The 21,880-nt window shown below is 50.8% G+C and overlaps 1 long non-coding RNA gene across 1 annotated transcript; it reads left to right on the forward strand.

Annotated features, from left to right (window-relative positions):
* The first annotated feature begins 11,559 nt into the window (after positions 1 to 11,559).
* On the forward strand, positions 11,560 to 18,837 carry LOC120393926. The gene is made up of 3 exons (XR_005592163.1): positions 11,560 to 11,597; positions 17,485 to 17,604; positions 18,746 to 18,837. It is a non-coding gene; the product is annotated as an uncharacterized LOC120393926 (long non-coding RNA).
* The last annotated feature ends 3,043 nt before the right edge of the window (positions 18,838 to 21,880 follow it).

Here is a 21,880-nt window from a genome sequence, read left to right on the forward strand (position 1 = left end):
AAGGTTTTAAAAGCTGCATGCTGTGACAAAGTACAAAGATGCCTCACACGTAGTTCTTACTGTACATTTTTCAGCAGCTGAGCGATGGTTCTTCAGAGGACTTGGCGGTTCTGGACACCGACAGCTCCGAAGGGCCGAGCGGATTGGGCCCAGTCTGTTTTGGCCCAGACCCAACAGCAGATGCTCAACAGAATGCAGAAACAGAGGGGGATGCTTATCCTATAGGCCTGTTCTATCTAAAGCTGAGGGGGAAATTCGGTATTAAGCCTGTCTGAGTTCATAACCGTAAAACCACAATGCGTGCAATGGTGCGAGCAGCTGTGCACGGAATCATCAAGCACTGCCTGAGAGAGAAACAAAATGAGGATTGTCCTGGGTGCCCCATAGAAGCCCCCGGTCAGAAGCATCACGACTGCGTGTACTGGTCTTTACATGATGTGAACTGTACAATTAAAGAAATTAGTGGAAATTAGTGGAAATTACTGGAAAGTGTGTTAAATATCATCATCACGCTAGGATACACACTGCAGTGCCTCTGTTTAACCCAGGAACATTTACCTCTAGGGGCAGAATTGGTGGAGAAAGTGACAGAGGCCGAGGACCCAAATAGCATTTTAGATGAAATCATCAAACCAACAGATAAATGTTTAATGTGAAATGTTGAACGCCTTCTTCGTTTAGCAAATTACAAAATCTTGCTAAGAAAAGACACTGAAAGAACAAAACAGGGCTTGTTGTAAAGTAGAAAATAACTGTGTGAAGTGTGTTTTTATGGTGTTCAAGGGGTGTGGGGTTTGTCAAAAGGGAAGTAGGTTGCCCCGTAGTATACGTGCAGTTAGGTTACGTTTGTCAACAACAACATGAGGTATATGAGCAGCTTGTTCCTCTAACAAAGACCCACCCACCCCACCCAGCCCTGGTGCTTGTGCATGAGGGATATAGGATGTTGGGGCATCTGGACCATTGCAAAGCAGCCCCAGAACCCCTCTTAAATCAAACCGTCTTCCGCTTTGGCTGGACCTTTTCGTTTCTCCCCCAGGCCTTCTGCATTAGGACTTAATCATGACCCCTCCGATTCAACAGTGTCTCAGGTCTCTCGTCTACTGGCTCATATTATTTAACGCTGTAGAGCATCTAGGTTACAGTTTGCATAAAAGTGTTTTATAAAAACAAAACAAAAAATCTTCACTCGGGGCTTTAGACAAGACAACGATCAACACAGTTGTAATTGTTACTTTGCAGGCTCAGCTATAAAGTATCTTTACGTTTGTTTTTGTTAATATTTCTAATAGGCCGTAGGATGGGGGAGATAATAACTCATAAAATGGGAAAGTGCTTCCGAATGACAAACGCTTGCCTGTGTTAAAGCATAACAACTAACACAGAATGGCTGCCTGCAAAACTGTTTCACTAAAACAAGTATCAGAGGGGTAGCCGTGTTAGTCTGGATCTGTAAAAGCAGCAAAGAATCCTGTGGCACCTTATAGACTAACAGACATTTTAGAGCATGAGCTTTCGTGGGTGAATACCCACTTCGTCGGATGCAAGCAGTGGAAATTTCCAGGGGCAGGTATATATATGCAAGCAAGAAGCAAACTAGAGATAACGAGGTTAGTTCAATCAGGGAGGATGAGGCCCTGTTCTAGCAGTTGAGGTGTGAAAACCAAGGGAGGAGAAACTGGTTCTGTAGTTGGCAAGCCATTCACAGTCTTTGTTTAATCCTGAGCTGATGGTGTCAAATGTGCAGATGAACTGAAGCTCAGCAGTTTCTCTCTGAAGTCTGGTCCTGAAGTTTTTTTGCTGCAGGATGGCCACCTTAAGATCTGCTATTGTGTGGCCAGGGAGGTTGAAGTGTTCTCCTACAGATTTTTGTATATTGCCATTCCTGATATCTGATTTGTGTCCATTTATCCTTTTCTGTAGAGATTGTCCAGTTTGGCCGATGTACATAGCAGAGGGGCATTGCTGGCATATGATGACATATATTACATTGGTGGACGTGCAGGTGAAAGAACCAATGATGGTGTGGCTGATCTGGTTAGGTCCTGTGATGGTGTCGCTGGTGTAGATATGTGGGCAGAGTTGGCATCGAGGTTTGTTGCATGGATTGGTTCCTGAGCTAGAGTTACTATGGTGTGGTGTGCAGTTACTGGTGAAAATATGCTTCAGGTTGTCAGGTTGTCTATAGGCGAGGACTGGCTTGCCGCCCAAGGCCTGTGAAAGTGTGGGATCATTCTCCAGGATGGGTTGTAGATCCCTGATGATGCGTTGGAGGGGTTTCAGCTGGGGACCGTATGTGATGGCCAGTGGAATCCTGTTGGTTTCTTTCTTGGGTTTGTCTTGCAGTAGGAGGCTTCTGGGTACACGTCTGGCTCTGTTGAACTGTTTCCTTATTTCCTCGTGCAGGTACTGTAGTTTTGAGAATGCTTGGTGGAGATTTTGTAGGTGTTGGTCTCTGTCTGAGGGGTTAGAGCAGATGCGGTTGTACCTCAGTGCTTGGCTGTAGACAATGGAACTTGTGGTGTGTCCGGGATGGAAGCTGGAGGCATGAAGGTAGGCATTGCGGTCGGTAGGTTTTCGGTGTAGGGTGGTGTTAATGTGACCATCACTTATTTGCACCGTGGTGTCTAGGAAGTGGACCTCTCATGTAGATTGGTCCAGGCTGAGGTTGATGGTGGGGTGGAAGCTGTTAAAATCTGGAATTTTTCTAGAGTCTCCTTCCCATTGGTCCAGATGATGAAGATGTCATCAATGTAGCGTAGGTAGAGAAGGGGCGTGAGTGGACGGGAGCTAAGGAAGCATTGTTCCAGGTCGGCCATAAAAATATTGGCATATTGTGGGGCCATGCGGGTGCGAATAGCGGTGCCACTGAGCTGGAGATATATATTGTCATCAAATTTGAAATAGTTGTGCATGAGGATAAAGGCTCAGAAATCAGCCACCAGTTGTGCTGTGGCATCATCAGGGAGACTGTTCCTGACAGCTTGTATTCCATCTGTGTGTGGGATGTTTGTGTAGACAGCCTACACAAACATCTGTTCAATGTTGATATCAATCGGCTGCGTGTGTGTTCACTCTGCGTGCTGCCCCGGCTCTGCAGATCGCTGGCACAGCAAACCCCGAGAGAACCCCCAGTAACCATAGACTCTGATAAGATACGAAGGCACCGGCCAGGTTTATTGTCAAACGAAGCTAGTGAGGGCTGCTTCTTTAGCCAATTTATCTGCTTGTTCATTTCCCCACCGTAATGGACCCCTTCCCTTATGGGCCTTTATTTGAATCATCCAGATCTTTTCATACTGCTTTGCCAATTTCTCTATTTGCTGCCATACGGTTTTGTGTTTAATGTCAGATCCATCGGTTCCCGTGAAACCTGTACTATTCTACTAGGGTAGATAAATAGTGGTTCCCTTGTAAACATAATCTGAATCTGTTCCTATTATTAGTTCCATTTGCTTGTTCTTCATCCTAGCTACAACTTCTAAGACCGGTGACACTTCTGCAGACTGCGTTCCTCCTTTGATCAATTTGTAATGGAAGAAGTTACCTCTCTGCAGGTTTCCAGTTTAACAAATCCCTGCAAAGCCAGTGACTCATTCTCCTTCGGTGTAATATGAGCTACCGTCCACAAACCAAATGGTTTTTCCAATCACCTGTTCAACTGGGGTTGCTTTAAAGACAGGGTGCACCTTGGATTCCTGTTGGGGTTCACAAACATGCTCTCAACCATTTATAGTTAATCCCCAAAGAGATATTTCAGGTTCTTTTAGTGGGACCAATCAGGGGCAGCAGGTTTGTAGAAATATTGGTGGTGCTCAGAACACTCAAAACCCACCCCCCGCACCTGCCTAAGGCTCTGGGAGGGAGTTTGAGTGCAGGAGGTGTGAGGGGTCGGGCTCTGGGAGGGAGTTTGGGTGCTGGGTGAAGGCTCTGGGCTGGGGCAGGGGGTGGGAGTGCAAGGGGGTGAGGGGTGCAGGCTCTGGGAGGGAGTTTGGGGGCAAAAGTGGGTGTGGGGGGAAGGGTGGGGTGCAAGAGGGACTTTGGGGGGAGGGGATGCAGAGTGGGGATGCAGGAGGGAATGAGGGGTGCAGGAGGAGGTCATGGATGCAGTCTCTGGGAGGGAGTTTTGGTGCTGGGTGCAGGCTCTGGGCTGCGGCAGGGAGTGGGAGTGGAGGAGAGGGTGAGGGGTGCAGGCTCTGGGAGAGAGTTTGAGGGTGAGAGGGAGTGCGGGGGATGGGGGTGCAGGAGGAAATTTGGGGGCCGGAGGGTGTGTGTGGGGAGGGGAAGTGCAGACTCTGGAAGAAAAAATGCTTTTTTTGCCTCTGTCTTCACAGACAAGGTCAGCTCCCAGACAGCTGCACTCTGCAGCACGGTATGGAGAAGAGGTGACCAGCTCTCTGTGGAGAAAGAAGTAGTTCGGGACTATTTAGAAAAGCTGGAGGAGCACAAGTCCATGGGGTCGGATACACTGCATCCGAGGGTGCTAAAGGAGTTGGCCGATGAGACTGCAGAGCCATTGGTCATTATCTTTGAAAAATCATGGCGATCGGGGAAGGTCCCGGATGACTGGAAAAAAAGGCTAATGTAGTGCCCATCTTTGAAAAAGGGAAGAAGGATGATCCAGGAAACTACAGGCCAGTGAGTCTCACCTCAGTCCCTGGAAAAATCATGGAACAGGTCCTCAAGGAATCAATTCTGAACCACTTAAAGGAGGGGAAAGTGATCAGGAACAGTCAGCATGGATTCACCAAGGGCAAGACTAACCTAATTGCCTTCTATGATGAGATAACCGGATCTGTGGATGAGGGGAAAGCAGTGGATGTGCTATTTCAGGACTTTAGCAAAGCTTTTGATACAGTCTCCCACAGTATTCTTGCCAGCAAGTTAAAGAAGTATGGGCTGGATGAATGGACGGTAAGGTGGATGGAAAACTGGCTAGATGGTCGGGCTGAACGGGTAGTGATCAATGGTTCCATGTCCAGTTCGCAGCCGGTATCAAGTGGAGTGCCCCAGGGATTGGTGCTGGGGCTGGTTTTGTTCAATATCTTCATTAACGATCTGGAGGATGGTGTGGACTGGACCCTTAGCAAGTTTGCAGATGACACTAAACTGGGAGGAGTAGTTGATACGCTGGAGGGTAGGGATAGGATACAGAGGGACCTAGACAAATTAGAGGATTGGGCCAAAAGAAATATGATGAGGTTCAACAAGGACAAGTGCAGAGTCCTGCACTTAGGACGGAAGAATCCCATGCACTGCTACAGACTAGGGACCGAATGGCTAGGAAGCAGTTCTGCAGAAAAGGACCTAGGGGTTACGGTGGACAAAAAGCTGAATATGAATCAACAGTGTGCCCTTGTTGCCAAGAAGGCTAATGGCATTTTGGGTTGTATAAGTAGGGGCATTTCCAGCAGATCGAGGGATGTGATCATTCCCCTCTATTCAGCACTGGTGAGGCCTTATTTGGGGTACTGTGTCCAGGTTTGCGCCCACACTACAAGAAGGATGTGGATAAATTGGAAAGAGTCCAGCGGAGGGCAACAAAAATAATTAGGGGGCTGGAGCACATGACTTATGAGGAGAGGCTGAGGGAACTGGGATTGTTTAGTCTGCAGAAGAGAAGAATGAGGGGGGATTTGATAGCTGCTTTCAGCTACCTGAAAGGGGGTTCCAAAGAGGATGGATCTAGACTGTTCTCAGTGGTAGAAGATGACAGAACAAGGAGTAATGGTTTCAAGTTGCAGAGGGGGAGGTTTAGGTTGGACATTAGGAAAAACTTTTTCACTAGTAGGGTGGTGAAGAACTGGAATGGGTTACCTTGGGAGGTGGTGGAATCTCCTTCCTTAGAGGTTTTTAAGGTCAGGCTTGACAAAGCCCTGGCTGGGATGATTTAGTTGGGTTTGGTCCTGCTTTGAGCAGGGGGTTGGACTAGATACCTCCTGAGGTCCCTTCCAGCCCTGAGATTCTATGATTCTATGATAAGCACTAAAGAGGGCATGGAAACCTGTCAAAAATACAAGGTGATGAATACTATCCAGCCATATACTACTGTTCTCTTTTGCTGCAGATGGCAGGACAAGGGGCGATGGGTTCAAACTCCAGCACACCAGACTGAGATTAAATCTCAGGACAAATTTCCTCACTGTAAGAACAGTGATGACAAGGCCTTAAGGGTTGGCTCCTGGCCCTCACTCAGGTTGCTCCAGCCTGGCCTTTCCCTGTGGCTGCTGTGGGGAAAGCTGCTCCCTGATGCCTCCCTGACCCTCGATCCCCTCTGGATCCTGCACTAGTCTCTTTCTGCCCTTTACCCTTCTATCAGGGCACCAGGCACCAGCTCTCCCAGAGTGAGGGAGCTCTACCAGCCCCTCGCAAGACTCTGGACCTCTCCCACCAGCCCCTATGACTTTCTGAGCCTCTTGTCTCCCCTCTGTGATACAGCAGGCTCCATTTTACAAGCAGCCCTGCCCCTACTCCAGGCTACCATCACGTGATGGCAGATCCAGCCAGCGTCCCACACTCATCACCTGGGGTGGGGGCTAACTGCATATTGATGGGGCTGAACCAAAATCCCCTAAAAGCCCAGCCCACCCCTGACACCACCCACCTGGTAGGTGAGGGGGAAGCCGCTGCCAGGAGTCAGGCCGGGCTGGACCAGAGGTGATGCTGCAGCAGGGCACAGAGATGCAATGGGCTGGGGAAGGCGGAGGCAGAATTATGTGTAACTGTGACACCCCCTTCCCTGCCCCTCAGCACAACTCCCTGCTGAAGCGCAGGCCTGAGCTCTGTCTTTTCAGGACTTCAAAAAAGAAAAGTTTTGCACAGAGTTGAAGCTCAGAGCTACGGTACCAGCCCATTCCTGTAGGGGTTAACGACAGCTGCCAGTCAGCTCAGAGAGTCCCAGACAATTTCTTAGTGAGCGAACATTTAACACACACACAGCCCCTCGCAGACAGTATACAGGACACTTTTCAGTGCCTTCAGCAGTACGGTTCAGCAGTAAATCTGCCGGTAACACTCCCGGTGCTGTTGCTGTTACATGTATTTCAGTGCAAGGTAACAATACAACACTCAGTTGTGGTGTTTGGGCCACATCTTCCGAGTATTCCCCTCTGTCCTCACACTGATCATTTCCCAGTCTCTGTGGGAGGGGGGGAGACTCCAAATGTATGTGTCCCCCCTCTGGACTCTCCGGGGCCTGAGGAGAATGGCGGCCTCTCCGTCCCCACCCAGCACCTCAGAATCTCCTCAGCAAACACCAGTTCAAAGCTCCGTCCAGCCAGCAGCTGTTCCCGTCCCACAGCTAACAGACAAGCATCTCCTTGTTGTTCAGTGAGATGGGGAATCAGGAGCCTGTTTCCAAGGTGGTTCAGGAACTGGGATGCAGCCTTCACAGCAGACACAGCCCTTGGTCCCACATGGATCAGTCACCAGACCCCCAGGACTGTCTCTAGCTCCCATGTTTGTAACCTTCCCCCTGAGCTCTGACCGGTTCCGCTCTCGGTGAATGTGGAACCTGCAAGGCTGCTTGTCCTTCCTGGAAACTTCCTGTACAGCCCCAGAGATGATGACCTAGGCCGTGTCTACACTACAAAGTCATGTCGGCGTTCAGCCACCAACGTTTGTGTATCGCTGGGCATGTGCCCACTTGGCTGCTTGTACCAGTGCTGCTCGTACTCACCAGGATGCTTGTGTAACACGCTAACCTTTGATTGCACACGTGCCCCCTCTCATCCCATGTTACCGCCGGAGCAGTGAGCAGGGTCTGTCTCTTTGGACAGCAGAACTCCCACCCGTGGATGGTCACACATAGGAACAAGATGCAGATTTGGACAGTCGTGGATGCCCCAGGATAGGGCCGGCCTTCGGGGCGGGCGATGTGGGTGACTGACCAGGGTGCCATGGTCGGGGGGGAGAGGACGTGGTCCAGAGCCAAGGAGCAGGACACAGGCCTGGCCTCACACTGCCCCCAGCCTGTCCCTCACCGTGCTTCAGCGGGATGATGCTGGAGGCCCCACAACACAAGTGGCCCCAGGACACAGAGCAGGATGCCATGGCTGGGGCGGAGCTGGGGGTATCCCAGGAGGGGAGAGGGCCCAGGCTTCCCCAGGCCCAGCCCCTCCGCTGCACGACCTCCGACAGCCAATCGCATGCGCCGCGCACGGGGATTATGCCTTTACGCTCTCGCCAGAGCCCCACCCGCAAGAGGGGGCCATGAAAGGCTGGGCCCAGGGGGCTGGAACAATGTGAATAGTGGGGTGCTGAGAGCCACTGAACCGAACTGTAACCCCTGTATGTGATGGAAACCGCCTCCAGCCAGGGGGTGCGGCAGCCCCCCTAGATCCAGCACCTATGGCCAGGCACTGCCGACAGAGCGCTGTCATCCGCTTCCCTCACGCCTCCTTCCCCCATCCACCCGTCTCTCCCCTCCGCTCCTCTCCCCCGTTCCGGTCCTTCCCCCATCCAACCGCCTCTCCTCTCCCCCATCCTTCCCCATCCCCAACCAACCACTTCTCCCCACCCTCTCCTGCCCCATCCACCAGCTCTTCCCTCCATGCCCCCTCCCGCTCCTTCCCCATCCAACCGCCTCCCCCTTCACTTCCTCCCCGTCCTTCCCCAACCAAACGTCTCACCCTTCCCCTCTCTTTACCTCCCTCCCACTCCCTTCCTTCCCCATCCAAATGCCACCCCTCACTCCCCATCCACCCACCTTTCCCTTCCCTGCTCCCCTCCCCTTCTTCCACATGCAACTGCCCCTCCTCCTTCCTCCATCTAACTGCCTCTCCCATCCACCCACCTCTCCTCCACCTCCCCATCCTTCCCCATCCAACGGCCACTTCACTCCACCCCTTCACCTCCTCCCCACCCCTTTCCCCATCTTAACACCTCTCCCCTCTACCCCACCCCATCCTTCCTCCTTCACTTCCCTGCCCTCCCCAGGGCTGCTGTCAGAGGGAGGCTCTAACCCAGCAGGCTGCAGAAAGGACCCACAGGCCAGTCATCAGGGGCTCGGCTCAGCGCGAAGGCAGGACAATGGCGGATGAGGATATCTATGAGAACGTGGAGGTGGCAGAAGCTGCTCCCCAGCCCAAAGGTAAGCACAAGAGGCTGCACCAGACCCTGGACTCCCACTGGCCTCTCCTTGGCTTTGTGGTCTCTGCAGAGCGTCCTGGTCAGCGATCGCTTGCTCCACTGACCACGAACCCAGAGCTCAGCCTTGTGCTGGCCAGACAGCACCACGGGCAGTGGGCGAGGGTGCTTGGTCAGTGCTTCCCAGTGCGTTCTCTCCCCTGCCAGTCCCCAACGGGAGAAGGGCACAGGGGGAGAGATGGGAGTCCCTGCCCAGCATCCCAGCCTCCTGCCGGGCAGCGCAGTGCCATGGGCTGGCCATAAAAGCCAGCCAGGCTCCCCCTCCCCAGCTCACTGCCACCGTCAGCCTCTCCCAGGAGGAGATCACCAGGGTCGAATCCTCACAGCCCCCATCTCTGGGGACCAGCTCCCTCTCATCCCCCCATTTCGCAGTGACACCTCCTTTCCTTACCCTCTGCCCCTTCCCTGCCGGAGCACAAGCGTCTGACCGTGAGCAAGGGCAGGGAGATGTAGCTGTGTTAGCAGAGAAGGGTTTTCCCCAGGGCTCGGGGATGGGGGGAGGGAACCTGTTCCTCCAAGGACAAGGAGCAAATGGAGTTGGAAGTTCTGAGATAAGGACCAGGCTGTTTTCCTAAAGCTCCCAGCACAAGGGTCCCCTCTCAGGGCTTTGGCTGGGTGACTGGGCAACAAAATGGCAGATGAAATTCGGTGTTGATAAATGCAAAGTAACGCACATTGGAAAACATAATCCCAACTATACCTATAACACGATGGGATGTGAATTGGTTGTTTCCACTCAAGAGAGGGCTCTTGGAGTCATTGTGGACAGTTCTCTGAAAACATCCATTGAATGTGCAGCAGCTGTGAAAAAGGTGAACAGAATGTAGCAAATCATTAAGAAAAGAAGACAGAAAATATCATATTCCCTCTGTATAAATCCATGGTACGCCCACATCTTGAACACTGCATGCAGATGTAGTCACCCCATCTAAAAAAAGATATATTGGAATTGGAAAAGGTTCAGAAAAGGGATTGGGGTATAGAACGGCTGCCATATGAGGAGAAATTAATAAGACCGGGACTTTTCAGCTTGGAAAAGAGGTGAGTAAAGGGGGGGATATGAGTGAAGTGTATAAAATCATGACTGGTGTGGAGAAAGTAAATAAGGAAGTGTTATTTACTCCTTCTCATAACACAGGAACTAGGCGACACCAAGTGAAATTAATAGGTAGCCGGTTTAAAACAAACAAAAGGAAGTATTTCTTCACCAAATGCACAATCAGTCTGTAGAACTCTTTATCAGAGGATGTTGTGAAGGCCAAGACTATAACAGACTACAAAAAAGACCTAGATAATTCCTGGAGATTAAGTCCATCAATGGCTATTAGCCAGGATGGGTAAGGAATGGTGTCCCTAGCCTCTGTTTGCCAGAGGATAGAGATGGATGGCAGGAGAGAGATCACTTGATCATTGCCTGTTAGGTTCACTCCCTCTGGGGCGCCTGGCAGTGGCCACTGTCGGCAGACAGGACACTGGGCTAGATGGACCTTTGGTCTGACCCAGTCTTTCCATTCTCATGTTATTACGTTTGGTTGGGCCGGTGTCAGCTGATCAAGGGCCTTCTCCAGGGGTTGTTTATTGCCTTTGGTTTCAGTGCAATCCAGATGCCGTGTGGCAGCTGTTCTGGATTCGAACACATGAGAGATGACCAGGAAGGGTCAGGAGACAGGCAGGGAGACAGGGCTGACAGAAGTGGAGGGTGTGGTCGTAGGCAGCGGCAGCTCTGCACTGAGCTCAGCTAGGCTCTCTGCAGCGACAAAGGAAAACACAAGGGGAATGTAGCCTGCGCTGGGTGACAGAGAAGCTCCTCCCAGAATCTGTTTCAGGAAAGGGTGAGAACTTTAAACTCAGTACATTAGTGAGAGGCAGCTTCACCCTTTGGTTAGCATGAGAGAAGACACTTCTGCAATGTAAGGGGAATATCTGGGCATCTGAGTGTTGTCTGCTGGTTCCAGGAACCACACCCCATGGGGGAGCGGCACGAGCTAATGGCTGAGGCCCAGATCAGACAGGGAGGGGGTGCGGCAGGCTGAGACTATCAGGGAGAGGAGAATCTGACAGTCTTGCGTCTCCAAGCTGCTGCCGTTCACCTTGGAGAGACCAAATCCAGAGCACACCGAGCACACTTACTTCTGTCTACACATAGATCCTGGCTCGAATGCAGCTCTAGTCTTCTCCCTTTAATGTGCAGGGGAGACACAGTCTTCTGGCTTTGCCCTGTGATTCGCCCCTTGGCTGCCTTGCAGGGGGGAGCCCAGCATCCCGGGGATGGGTTATCAGACAGGGATGCTGTAGAAAGTCCCTTCTGAGCACACTGCTGCTGTCAGCCCCACTTTTCTCCTGCAAAGAATCATTTCCCCTCATTTCACTGCCTCGAACAGGGGCTGCTAACAGGGAGTTTTGCAAGGGAGTTCTCCAGGTGAAGGAGGAGCAAATACAGCATCTGTGGGGTAAGTGACTGTCTGTAGTGTGTGTTTGTTTGTGTTTGGGGGTTATTTGCTGTGTGCTGAGCTTGTGTTTGTCAGTCTGTTTGGTTGTTTGAAGGACCGGGAGCTCTTGCTGGCAGTTGGAGGCCATGAGCTTCAAAGGAAGGTTTGAAAGCTTGAAGCCTCTGGTAATTGGCTGAGCCTTAATCAGTGGGCGGGGCATTCACTCAGGCCAGGGCTTTATAAAGCCGCGCACAAGCGACCAGGGGCTGCTAACAGGGAGTTTCGCAAGGGAGTTTGGAAGGGGAGTGGGAAGGGAGCGGGTGTCCCTCGTCGGTCCTAACCCTTCCCCTGTAGTCCCCTTAAAACCTATAAACCAAACCACATTTCAAAACCCCTTTCTGTAAATTACCCTTCCATTAACTAGGAGACAATGCAGGCAGAAGCCCAGCAGCAGGGTGGGGGCTATCCAGTTTATTGCACTGAGTGTAGCATGTATGATTACCTGCCCTTTGGGCGGGTGGCGTATGTGTGCAGTCGGTGCAAGGAGCTCCTGGCCCTCAGAGACCATGTACGGACTTTGGAGGCCAGGGTGGCGGAACTGGAGGAGCTAAGAGAGGCAGAGAGGTATGTTGATGAGGCTTTCCGGGACACTGTAGAATTGTCCCACCTCCGCTCAGGCAGCCCCTGCGCTGTTGAGGAGGAAGAACAGCCCAGGGAATCAGAGCAGTCAATGGGAGCAGAGGGAAACCTTCCCGTAGTTGGGACCCTCCTTCTAGATGGTGCTGGGATTGCCTCTCCCACTGAGGTTACCTCTCCGGGGGAGGGAACTCCAGTTTCTAGGAAAAGGCAGGTGTTAGGTCCCGGATTTCTCGAGGCATCTAGACAGACTTATGTGTAGTGCTGGGGAGGAGCCAGTGGTCGTGGTACATGTAGGTACCAATGACATAGGGAAGGGTAGGAGAGATGTCCTGGAAGCCAAATTTAGGCTGCTAGGGAAGAGACTGAAATCCAGGACCTCTATGGTGGCATTCTCAGAAATGCTCCCAGTTCCACGTGCAGGGCCAGGTAGGCAGGCATAGCTTCAGAGTCTCAATGCGTGGATGAGACGATGGTGTAGAGAGGAGGGGTTCACGTTCATTAGGAACTGGGGAAACTTCTGGGATGGGAGGAGCCTATACAGGAGAGATGGGCTCCATCTAAACCAAAGTGGAACCAGACTGCTGGCACTAAACATTAAAAAGGTTGTAGAGCAGTTTTTAAACTAGGAGATGGGGGAAAGCCGACTGCTGCAGAGGAATGTGTGGATCGGACACAGACTTCTCTTAGGGGAAAGTCTGATGATAGAGAATCTCCAGGTCATAGTCAGGAGCAGAGAACGGAAGAGGATAATGTAAGGGCCGGGTCAGATGATAAACAGTCACATAAAAAAGAAACTGGCACATCAGAAAAAGGCAGGCTAATAAACAGGTGCAAGTTTTTAAAGCGCTTGTACACAAATGCTAGAAGTCTAAATAATAAGATGGGTGAACTAGAGTGCCTTGTGATAAAGGAGGATATTGATATAATAGGAATCACAGAAACCTGGTGGACTGAGAGCTATCAATGGGACACAATCATTCCGGGGTACAAAATATATCGGAAGGACAGAACAGATCGTGCAGGGGGAGGAGTGGCACTATATGTGAAAGAAAATGTAGATTCAAATGAAGTAAAAATCTTAAGCGAATCCACATGTTCCATAGAATCTCTATGGATAGAAATTTCATGCTCTAATAAAAATATAACATTAGGGATCTATTATCGACCACCTGACCAGGACAGTAATAGTGATGATGAAATGCTAAGGGAAATTAGAGAGGCTATCAAAATTAAGAACCCAATAATAGTGGGGGATTTCAATTATCCCCATATTGACTGGGAACATTTCACTTCTTGACGAAATGCGGAGATAAAATTTCTCGATACTTTAAATGACTGCTTCATGGAGCAGCTGGTACGGGAACCCACAAGGGGAGAGGCAACTCTAGATTTAATCCTGAGTGGAGCGCAAGAGCTGGTCCAAGAGGTAACTATAGCAGGACCGCTTGGAAATAGTGACCATAATACAATAGCATTCAACATCCCTGTGGTGGGAAGAACACCTCAACAGCCCAACACTGTGGCATTTAATTTCAAAAGGGGGAACTATACAAAAATGAGGGGGTTAGTTAAACAAAAGTTAAAAGGTACAGTGACTAAAGTGAAATCCCTGCAAGTTGCGTGGGCCCTTTTTAAAGACACCATAATAGAGGCCCAACTTCAATGTATACCCCAAATTAATAAACATACATTGGCCACTGTCGGTAGACAGATACCAGGCTAGATGGACCTTTGGTCTGACCCGGTACGGCCATTCTTATGTTATGTTCCTTCAAAGAACTCTAATAGATTAGTAAGACACAATTTCCCTTTACAGAAACCATGTTGACTATTGCTCAACAGTTTATGTTTTTCTATGTGTCTGACAATTTTAATCTTAACTATTGTTTTGACTAATTTGCCCGGTACCGACGTTAGACTTACCGGTCTGTAATTGCCAGGATCACATCTAGAGCCCTTTTTAAATATTGGCGTTACATTAGCTAACTTCCAGTCATTGGGTACCAAAGCCGATTTAAAGGCCAGGTTACAAACCTTAGTTAATAGTTCCGCAACTTCACCTTTGAGTTCTTTCAGAACTCTTGGGTGAATGCCATGTGGTCCCGGTGACTTGTTAATGTTGAGTTTATCAATTAATTCCAAAACCTCCTCTAGTGACACTTTAATCTGTGACAGTTCCTCAGATTTGTCACCTACAAAAGCCAGCTCAGGTTTGGGAATCTCCCTAACATCCTCAGCCGTGAACACTGAAGCAAAGAATCCATTTAGTTTCTCCGCTATGACTTTATCGTCTTTAAGCGCTCCTTTTGTATTTTGATCGTCAAGGGGCCCCACTGGTTGTTTAGCAGGCTTCCTGCTTCTGATGTACTAAAAAAACATTTTGTTATTACCTTTAGAGTTTTTGGCTAGCTGTTCTTCAAACTCCTCTTTGGCTTTTCTTATTACAATCTTGCATTTAAGTTGGCAGTGTTTGTGTTCCTTTCTATTTGCCTCACTAGGATTTGACTTCCACTTTTTAAAGGAAGTCTTTTAATCTCTCACTTCTTCTTTTACATGGTTGTTAAGCCACGGTGGCTCTTTTTTAGTTTTTTTACTGTGTTTCTTAATTTGGAGTATACATTGAAGTTGGGCCTCTATTATGGTGTCTTTAAAAAGGGCCCATGCAACTTGCAGGGATTTCACTTTAGTCACTGTACCTTTTAACTTTTGTCTAACTAACCCCATCATTTTTGTATAGTTCCACCTTTTGAAATTAAATGCCACAGTGTTGGGCAGTTGAGGTGTTCTTCCCACCAAAGGGATGTTGAATGCTATTGTATTATGGTCGCAATTTCCAAGCGGTCCTGCTATAGTTACCTCTTGGACCAGCTCCTGCGCTCCACTCAGGATTAAATCTAGAGTTGCCTCTCCCCTTGTGGGTTCCCGTACCAGCTGCTCCATGAAGCAGTCATTTAAAGTATCGAGAAATTTTATCTCTGCATTTCGTCCTGAAGTGAAATGTTCCCAGTCAATATGGGGATAATTGAAATCCCCCACTATTATTGGGTTCTTAATTTTGATAGCCTCTCTAATTTCCCTTAGCATTTCATCATCACTATTACTGTCCTGGTCAGGTGGTCGATAATAGATCCCTAATGTTATATTTTTACTAGAGCATGAAATTTCTATCCATAGAGATTCTATGGAACCTGTGGATTCGCTTAAGATTTTTACTTCATTTGAATCTACACTTTCTTTCATATATAGTGCCACTCCTCCCCCTGCACGATCTGTTCTGTCCTTCCGATATATTTTGTACCCCGGAATGATTGTGTCCCATTGATTGCTCTCAGTCCACCAGGTTTCTGTGATGCCTATTATATCAATATCCTCCTTTATCACAAGGCACTCTAGTTCACCCATCTTATTATTTAGACTTCTGGCATTTGTGTACAAGCACTTTAAAAACTTGTCCCTGTTTATTAGCCTGCCTTTTTCTGATGTGCCAGATTCCTTTTTATGTGACTGTTTATCATCTGATCCGGCCCTTACTTTAAACTCTTCAGTCCTCTGCTCCTGACTATAACCTGGAGATTCTCTATCATCAGACTTTCCCCTAAGAGATGTCTGTGTCAACAAACATGTGGACAAGGGGGATCCGGTGGACATAGTGTACTTAGATTTCCAGAAAGTCTTTGACAAGGTCCCTCACCAAAGTCTCTTACATAAATTAAGCTGTCATGGGATCAAAGGGAAGATCCTTTCATGGATTGAGAACTGGCTAAAACACAGAGAACAAAGGGTAGGAATTAATGGTAGATTCTCAGAATGGAGAGGGGTAACTAGTGGTGTTCCCCAAGGGTCAGTCCTAGGACCAATCCTATTCAATTTATTCATAAATGATCTGGAGAAAGGGGTAAACAGTGAGGTGGCAAAGTTTGCAGATGATACTAAACTGCTCAAGATCGTTAAGACCAAAGCAGATTGTGAAGAACTTCAAAAAGATCTCACAAAACTAAGTGATTGGGCAACAAAATGGCAAATGAAATGTCATGTGGATAAATGTAAAGTAATGCACATTGGAAAAAATAACCCCAACTATACATACAATATGATGGGGGCTAATTTAGCTACAACGAGTCAGGAAAAAGATCTTGGAGTCATCGTGGATAGTTCTCTGAAGATGTCCATGCAGTGTGCAGAGGCGGTCAAAAAAGCAAACAGGATGTTAGGAATAATTAAAAAGGGGATAGAGAATAAGACTGAGAATATAGTATTGCCCTTACATAAATCCATGGTGCGTCCACATCTCGAATACTGTGTATAGATGTGGTCTCCTCACCTCAAAAAAGATATTCTAGCACTAGAAAAGTTTCAAAAAAGGGCAACTAAATTGATTAGGGGTTTGGAGAGGGTCCCATATGAGGAAAGATTAAAGAGGCTAGGACTCTTCAGCTTGCAAAAGAGAAGACTAAGGGGGGATATGATAGAGGTATATAAAATCATGAGTGATGTTGAGAAAGTGAATAAGGAAAAGTTAACTAGGGGTCACCAAATGAAATTAATAGGCAGCAGGTTTAAAACCAATAAAAGGAAGTTCTTCTTCACGCAGCGCACAGTCAACTTGTGGAACTCCTTACCTGAGGAGGTTCTGAAGCCTAGGACTATAACAATGTTTAAAAGGGAACTGGATAAATTCATGGTGGCTAAGTCCATAAATGGCCATTAGCCAGTATGGGTAAGAATGGTGTCCCTAGCCTCTGTTCGTCAGAGGAGGGAGATGGATGGCAGGAGAGAGATCACTTGATCATTGCCTGTTAGGTTCACTCCCTCTGGGCCACCTGGCATTGGCCACTGTCGGTAGACAGATACCGGGCTCGATGGACCTTTGGTCTGACCCGGTATGGCCATTCTTATCTTCTTATGTTGAGTTCATATTTCATAAGTTGTTTCAGGTTCCTTTTCTCACTTAAAAATACTCCTTTGGGCCTGGACTTCACAAGCCCTAAACGACCCTCTCAAGAAATGCTTAGGCAGGGGCGAAATCCTGCTCCCAGATCTCTCTCACAGGACACCTGCCCAGCACTAGAGTCGCTCCTGATTTAGGGAGGGTCGCTTTTCACGAGTTCAGGTCGGTTCTGACCTGATTTGGCCTCATTCCGCTGTTGCTGTTAACCGCAGTCAGGGACTAGGAGGCTGAGCAGATCTTGTATTTGGGGGGTGGAGTTTCCTCAGTCAGTGGCATTTGGGCTGTAACTTTCCATGGATACGTTTCTTCTTCTCCTTCAAGGAAACCCTCCCAAGACATTGGTCCCTTGGCGGCACAGGGCGCGGGGCATCGTCGTCACTGCTGTCCTTCTCCTCCTGGGTCTGGCCCTGGCCACGTCCCTCCTTGCTGTGACGCTTCTATGTAAGTTCAACTGCAGCTCCAAGCCCAATGTTTGTCAACTTCCATACAGGCCAGCTGGCTCGACTAGGCCGGGGAGGGGAACATATTTCAGCAGAATATCAACCACATTTCCACTCTGTCCCTCCAAATAAATCTCCTGCTCCAGGTAGTTTGAATGAAGCTGTAAGATCTTGCCCTGCTGGTTTGATACTGGCACAGACTTTCTAAGTCTAACGATGGCCCAGCACTGGCACAGGTCACCTGGGGAGGCTGTGGAATCCCCATCACGGGAGGTTTTTAAGGACAGGTTAGACAACCACATGTCAGGGGTGGTCTGGGTGAACTTCATCCTGCCTGAGCATCACCTCAGGACTGCAGATCACATGTGGCAGCCCCACATGCTCAACCTGCACCCTGAGGGTCACGCTGGGTCCGTTCCTGACCACATATCACCACCGCGAGCCTCACCCCCAGGCGTCCTCAAGTCACCATAGAAATGCCCTATGGAGAGACCGTGGTTCGGGCACTTGTCTGTGGGCTCAGACTGTTGGGTTTAATTCCCTGCTCTGCCAAAGAGTCCCTGCCCTGGAGCCAGCAAACAGAGCTGAAAACAGGGAGCTGGAGTGGAGAGCTCTTGGAGGAGAGGGGAGACAAGCCCCTGTTCCTTAGGGTCAGTGAGTGGCAAAGACGACTGGTGCCTCCCCGTGCTGGGGGGCGACAATCTAAAGGGGAGGACACGTGACTGCCCCACGTGTCTCCTCTGCCCAGCGACCCCCGTGCCCAGCCCAGGGCCACCATGCACTCCCCACCCTGCCAGAGTTACCTGCGGGGGGCTCTGTCCTTCTCCCGCCGCACCTCCCCGCAGCACATTCAGCCAGTCTCCCTGGCAGCCAGGCCCGGGCGAGGAGCAGGCGGGAGCCGCATCTCATGAGGCTGAAGCCGGCCGCTCCAGGTCACTGCTCTGTGACATACACCAGGAGAGAGCCCCGAACGGGGCCTTGGCTGTGCCGGTGTCCCTCCTCGGGAGGGAAGCTGTCCAAGATTAAAATAAAAGACGTCATAGAGAACAGCCTCGCGCTCGGAGCATGTTCCTTCTCTGGGCGTGGCTGGTCTCCAGCCGCAGTTCGGTTCGGTCGCTGACCTGCAGACGTGTGATTTCTAGATCTCCGGGCACAGAGCAAGCTGCAAGCAGTTGAAGAAGCGGCGCAGAAGCTCCAAGTCTCTCTGCAGCCTGACAATGCCTCGGACGCGTCAGCAAAGGGATTGGAGTGTAAGTCGCAGGACGAGGGTCTTAGGCATCAGGGTGGGTCAGTTCCTCTTCCTTGGCCTGGAAGCTGAGCACTCTCCTGCCTACAGGGATGGTGGGTGCCTGGCATCCTCCTGCTCCCCTCCATACACTTCCCTGCCAGGAGGTCCCGTCCCCCGTCTAACGAGCTGCTGCTCTGCACCTTCCTCTGCCAGCGGAGACTCTGTTCCCAGGGAGAGTTGGGTGCTCCAGGCTCCCTCCTAGCTCCCTTCCTGGCAGTGGCAGGCTGGCTGCATCCACCCCATGCTCCTGCGCAGGATGCTTAGTGGTCACCATCTTCCGTCCTTTAAATGTTGCTCCCTTCGCTCCCAAGTTTTCACCTTGGCCCCTGTATTGTCAGGGCTGCATTGGCGGGAAAGACGGATGCCGCTCATGAGACACACAGGGCCGAATTCAGACCCTGGTGTAAGCAGGACGTCAGTGGAGCTGCACTCCTGGGTCTCCATTTGCCCCCCAGTCCCTGAGCCCTCCCTGTGCAGCTCCAATAATTTGGGTACCTGCCACAGTCCCATTGCTGGAGGCAGAGCGCCCCCTTGTGGCCACGTCTCACAACTGTCCGTCTGTCTGGCACAGGGCTGCACATACAAACCCGTCCATGGATCAGGTTATTCAGTGTCCAGTCAGAAAATGGGCCTGAACTAAACCCCGGCACAGAACTCGCCTGAACGCTTGGCTGTTCAAAATCCCGGACTGGAGCCCGGGGCCAGGGCTCGGGGCCATGGATGTTCTTGCAGCCCCAGCGCTGCCCCATGCTGCAGGGGACCCGCTCACAGCTCACAAGGGGGGAGCGATTGGGAAGAGGTGGCTGGGGAGATTGGGGGTACAGGGCTAGAATTCAGGAGAGCTGGGGTCAATTCCCAGCTCTGCTGCAAACTTCCTGTGTGATCTTGGGCACCTCTCCCTGCACCTCAGTTCCCCTGCAGGAAAATCATCCTTTATTTCTCCCACCTTGTGTCTATTTTGACTGTGAGCTGTTGAGAACAGGGACTGTCCCCCAGGGCCGCCCAGCCACCAAAGACCCCAAGCCCCCTGAATCCTCTGGGCGGCCCTGAAATGACCCGAGACCTTCATCACTGAAAATATTTGATGCAGAACAAGGGGATGTTCCACTTTGGGCAGCTACATTCACCCCACCTGAACTCTCCCTCCCAGCTCAGCTGAACAGTGATTCTCCCCTTTCCCATTACAGCCGTGCTGCTCTGCACTGGGACCAGTGCCCATGCTCCAGCCCAGATGCAGCTGCATTTCAGTGCTGGGGGAATGACCCCGTGGTGTCTGCTTTCTGCAGCGCTCTGTGGGATCCATCATGTGGCCACACAAGTTACTTATTGTGATTCTGGAGAATCAGGATTCAGAAGCTCCCTGGGCTGGGGGCAGCTGAACGGCAGGGGAAATGCAGCACTAGAAACCCTGAGCTCCCTGCATGTGTCCCTGTGACTTTAGCCCGGGCATCTCACCTCAGTCTCTGCTCCTAGGTGACGTGCTGACAAAGCTCCCCAGGGGCTGGAGGTTTTACAGTGGGAACTTTTATTACTTTTCACACGAAAGGAAGTCGTGGGATGAAGCAGAGCGGTTCTGTGTGTCTCAGGACTCGCACCTGACCTCTGTCTCCTCCCATGCAGAACAGGTGAGTGCAGGAAGCTCCTAGGGGCTTTGATAAGGGGTCAGTGCCTTGTTTCACACCAGAAGGAAGTAGAAGGTGGCAGCTGAGGTTGGAAACCATCGGAGAGGATGCCAAGCCTTGGTATCTGACTCAAGGGATTCACCCATCAGTAGAAATGAGGCAGAGGAACAGAGCCAGGATCTGGACTTCCCAGAGTCTGGGGTGCCGGGGGAGGGGGATTTGGAGTCAGGCTCATTTCTGATTTTCCCTACTTCCCATGTAGCATTTCCTGCAAACCCAATGGCCTTTCCCAGTGAGGACCCCTTTGATCCCTCTCCCCAGGCCTGAGCTCCTGCTGGACAATCTAGAAGCCTGTATCTGGAAGGCTTGTGTGCAAGGGACCATGCACCTCTCAGAGAATCCTCTCTCCCCACGTGCCCACTGCAGCCCTCACCCCAGGCCTCTGTGGCACTTTCGGAGGAGGAAAATCCCACCCTCCGGCAGGGCCAGACTTTGTACCCAGTTCTCTGCTCTGAGCTTTGCCTCCTGCAAGGGCAGGGGGCTGGTGTGAACTCTGAGGTGCCCGTCAGTACCTGCCGCAGCCCAGCTCTGAGGGGGCCGTGAGGGGGGGGAGTGTTCTGAGACAGGTCGCTGCTGTTAGCCCCAGGCAGATACAGATGCAGACACAGAGCTGCTCCAGGGCTCCCTCAGCTCCCAGCTAGTCACTGTCCGCGTTGGGGGCAGGACACCGCGTCTCCCGCAGCCCAATGCCCTGCTCACGCCACCAGACGCCCTTTCCTCTCCCCCAAAATCTGTTCAGCCCAGGCAGCTGTGGCTGCATCGTGCAGCCTCTATTGGGTGACCTGCACATGCTGCAAACTGTGTTGTGCAGGAGTTTATCTCCAATGAGACCAAGGGACAAGATCACTGGATTGGACTCACTGACCTGGGGACAGAAGGCAGCTGGCGCTGGGTGGATGGCACAGAATACAGAGCAGACGCAAGCAGGGGGTGAGTAAAACTTGAGAGAAGTGATTATTTATTACACGTTTGGTCACAAGCTCTTTCGGGCAGCGTCTGTACGGCCCCTGGTGTCTATGCAGCACCCGGCACAGCGGGCCCGATCCTGAGTGAGGCCCCCGGGCGCTGCCACGACAGCAGTGAATCCTCTCAGGAATTTCTGCTAATGCCCCTTTGCTTAGAGCAGGAGCCTCAACGCGGAGTGTGTGTTCAGTGCCCACTGAGACCCAGGGCCAGAGCCTCCCCTGGGTAACTCGGCATTGACTGGAATGAACCACAGGGATTTACACCAGCTGAGGATCTGGCCCCAAGTCGACTCAGTGCAGCCAGGGGAGTCTGGAGTGAGCGGCAGGTTCCCGCTCCCCTTG

This window comes from Mauremys reevesii, unplaced genomic scaffold, assembly GCF_016161935.1.
Source record: "Mauremys reevesii isolate NIE-2019 unplaced genomic scaffold, ASM1616193v1 Contig38, whole genome shotgun sequence".
In the NCBI taxonomy this organism is placed as follows: Eukaryota; Metazoa; Chordata; order Testudines; family Geoemydidae; genus Mauremys; species Mauremys reevesii.